Genomic DNA, 4,056 nt, shown 5'->3' on the forward strand with positions numbered 1-4,056 from the left:
GGCAATTCAATGATGGCATCATTTTGATCGTTTCCTCACTCCTCTTTTTTTGTAAAAAAGGTTTCAAAGTACATCAAAAGTATGTTTTATCATGTGTATGCTGCAAAACATTCATTAGTTTCTAGCAAACAAAACGAGGCTCGTGTCGCCACACCAGCTACAGAGCGATCAAGACTTTGTTTTTATGAGTGTCTGTAGGCTGTAGATAAGTCTGTAATGACTACATTTCAAACGGAGCAGTCTGGCGCTTCATTTATGCGTGATGACCTCATCCACAGCGTCAACGTCACGCGCAATCGAGGCCTAGGAGGACGTTTAACATTTTTCTTTGTTTGGCTGTCGCTGTTGGGGCAGCTGTCTAGATTTGTATTTCTTTTTTATTTGGTTTCGGTCCCCACCGGCTCTTGAACTGCCCGTTTTCGCCATCAAGGTGTAGTGCCCCAAACCTCTATTAACCGTTCAGAGACAGAGGAGGCCGCACCAAGGCGTCTGCTTCCACTTCCTGGTGTGCTCGAGCCCTGTCCGCTGCGGCAGTCATGGAAGATGCTTCGGACAGGGACGGCGGCTCAGAGGGAACACACTCAATCACCGTGTCGGCAGCACAGGTATCTCAACTGGCGCAGCAGATCGTGTCGCTGCGGGGTGGCGCCGGTGGGGGCCAGCAGGTGACAGTGTTGCAACTGCCCAGCGGAGAGCAAGTGCAGGTGCACGGCGTAATACAGGCCGCTGCGCCTTCTTCAGTTATCCGATCGCCAGCGCCGCCGCAGCATATCCTAAGTGCGGCACAACAGCCGCTGGAGGATCCGCCTGACGAGGAGCAGGCGGGCTCCCCTCAGCAGCGCAGCGAGGACTCTCAACAGAAAGCGGCGCGGGAGCTTCTGGCTCGGCGGCCCTCCTATCGAAAGATCCTGAAGGAGCTGTCCGGTGGCGAGCGCGGCGACGAGGAGCACCTGCAGCACTTGCAGGAGGAGCAGGAAAGCGCGGGTGCTTCCACTGCCCTTGCCGCCTCCATGGCAGCCGCCACTACTACCATATACCAGACCAGCACGGGCCAGTACTTTGCCATCGCGCCCAACGGCGCTCTACAGTTCGCTTCCCCGGCCACGGACACAGTGCAGGGCCTGCAGACCCTCAGCATGAGCGGTGGAGGGGACCTGCACCAGCACCTGGGCGGCGCCGGCACCACTATCCTGCAGTATGCGCAGACGTCAGACGGGCAACAGATCTTGGTTCCCTCCAACCAGGTGGTGGTGCAAACCCCCTCTGGGGACATGCAGACTTATCAGATTCGCACCACCACCTCCGGGGGCGGTGGCACTACCACCTCAGCGCTGCCCCAGACCGTGCTCATGAGCTCGCCGCTAGCCCTCAGTAGCGCCGCTGCTGCGAATGCCAAGACAGTGGACCCCCAGCTGAAGCGAGAGATCCGGCTGATGAAGAACATGGAGGCGGCACGCGAGTGCAGGAGAAAGAAAAAGGAGTATGTGAAGTGCCTGGAGAATCGTGTGGCAGTGTTAGAAAACCAGAATCGGACTCTAATCGAGGAGCTCAAGACACTCAAGGACCTATACTGCCACAAGTGAAGCTCCCCTAGGCCAACACCGTGTTAGTCGGACCCAGATTTTTCCACCAGACTTTGGATTCAATAGAAATGTTTAAACCTGACAAAGTGCGTGAGGTAGAGTCAACGATGAATTTATATTGTTTTCTTAACCGCAAAGAATTAAGAGTTAGCCTTTCCGATTTATTGAGGCAAATACAACAAGAAACGAGGAAACGGTGCAACCACTCCTTCCCTAGTAACGGGAAAGTGTCTGAACGGAAGTGACAGAAAGGCAGATTATGAGTAATGCTCGCTTATGACTCACGGACTCTTCGTCACTGAAGTCAAAGCCTTCGCACCGTGTGTGCAGAACGGACCCTTTAGTAAATTCAACGGTATTGACACAATATATAACAGTATACTTTGTTTTTTCATATTGCATATATGTAAATACTTCCCCTTCACCTTTATGCATTCAGCAAGAAATTGTCGGGTGTTAACGAGAAGTAAATATTATGCCCCCTTCATATTTATATCATTTGTACTTGTCAAATCCTAATTGGATATCAAAACACCCCTCTCGTAAGTTCATGGGCATCCCAGTTGATTAGGAAAGTTGTAGTAAACTGACTTGCTTTAGCAACTAGTTTGACCCAGTTGTTCACCTCTTTGAAAATTATGTCTCGAGATCAGCTAGTTTAGCTTCACAGCCCTTGGTTTTAATAATCTCCATTGCAAGTCCTATTTCATTTATTGCTTAATGGGGTCCCTGCGTTTTCATTTGATTATGTCATTTAGAAAGTGGGATACGCAGGCTTCCCTTTTAATCAATGGCATTCTGGTATCGATCATGGTTTCAAAGCTGCTCCTTCTTGAACGAGAAACACCACTTGGCGAAACATTGGCTTCCTGACAAGATGTTCAAATATCTGTTAAAAGTACATTGAGATAACGCAACTGTGGGGCCGTATGTCTCTAAAAGAGGGCATTCGAAGAAGTCTTCCAGTTGCTACACATGCTTAGTTTTCACTCTGAAAAGCATATCCTTGAACACAGTATTTGGCCAGCAAATGTCATTTTTGTGCAGTAGATAAAATGTCCTTCAAGGGAAACGGAACTTCTTTGCTGAGCTTCGTCCATCGTGATCTGCAATTCCATACTGTTAAAACACTGCCGTGCTAAAGACTACCCCTGTTCCAACCCTAGTGGTACTTCTTACCTATTAGGTGGAGTGTTAATTTTTTGGACATTTCCGTTCCGTATCACTGCACAGCTGTTGTTCCTAACTGGACAGGAATAAACAAGGTTTCCCCTAAGTACCTCCAAACAAAACATCGAGTCCGCAATTCCGAACGTTTATATTTGCTAGCCTTTCCTTATTTTTTAACTTCGTGTAGGCCTTATACTGCTTATCTTTAATTACATATGGGTTAAGTGTGTAAAATGGACTTTACATTATCCAGGAGCCACTCTGCCAGCTTTAATGTTGGACCAGGAGTTACTGGTTGTCACCGTTTGTTTCCTCTAAGGTGGCATTTTTAAATGATATTCATGCTGTATTACAAGTCTTTTTAATAAAACCAGTGGAAAATGTATTTTATTTGTTCCCGAACAATGCACTTTATTGGAGCCCATTTCAATTGCTAGGTTTTGGAGAAGGGCAGTGTACTGATTAAAACAGCTCCGGCTAAAGCACACTTGCTCATGAGGACTTTATTTTAATGACTTTGAAGTGCAAGTAAGACAGATAATTGTTGATATATGCATGAATAAATAAGTACCTTTACTATTAAGTTGCTCATGATCTAGAATCAACTAGAGGATTAAGTTATCTTTTTAGGCCTCCGGTAAAGACAACGTTAGCTCACTCACTGTTACCTGTTGTTTCGGATATATACCATATTCTTAGAGTGGGTTTTACATACTTTCTTTGCCCATGATTGGATGGCTTGGTGTTCTGTGTCGGGTCTCTGCTTTCGATTCTTTGATTTTTTTTTTTTTTTTTAATTATTATTTTATTGAATTTGCCCTGGCTAGGAACTAATCGTTCTCAGTTTTTGGTTAACTTGTATCATTCCTCTGCTGACCTGATGAGATTCTTTTTAAGGTGGCATGTATTTTTTCCTACCCTCTTTGTACCCTCGTGTTCCAGTTTTAACCATTTTATTTTTTAGGTGGTTCCTGGAAAGTACTACCAGGCCCTTCGCCTTTTTTCCTTTTTTGCTCTTGCACCTCTTACTACTTTTAGTTTTTACTGTTAATTTACCTTTCTAGAATGATAGTCTGCTATGCAGGAGCAGTACCTTAAAAATGCCTCTGCCTTTACTGCACTTGCCTCATGACGTGCGCTTGTGCCAAGACATGCTAACGCTTCATTGGCCTCTTGGAATAAGTTTGCTTTAGTAGAATTCTTCCCCTCACCCAAGGGAAATTGCTTGCTCTGTGTGCAGATGTCTTTACACTCAATGGGAAAGCCATCATCACCGTTGAAGCCTTTTAGAGCCGAGATACAA

General features: G+C 46.2%; 1 pseudogene; it reads left to right on the forward strand.

Annotated features, from left to right (window-relative positions):
- The first annotated feature begins 208 nt into the window (after positions 1-208).
- Positions 209-3,138, forward strand: LOC138295783 (cyclic AMP-dependent transcription factor ATF-1 pseudogene; annotated as a pseudogene).
- Positions 3,139-4,056: the final 918 nt, after the last annotated feature.

Source organism: Pleurodeles waltl, chromosome 5 (genome assembly GCF_031143425.1).
Source record: "Pleurodeles waltl isolate 20211129_DDA chromosome 5, aPleWal1.hap1.20221129, whole genome shotgun sequence".
In the NCBI taxonomy this organism is placed as follows: Eukaryota; Metazoa; Chordata; class Amphibia; order Caudata; family Salamandridae; genus Pleurodeles; species Pleurodeles waltl.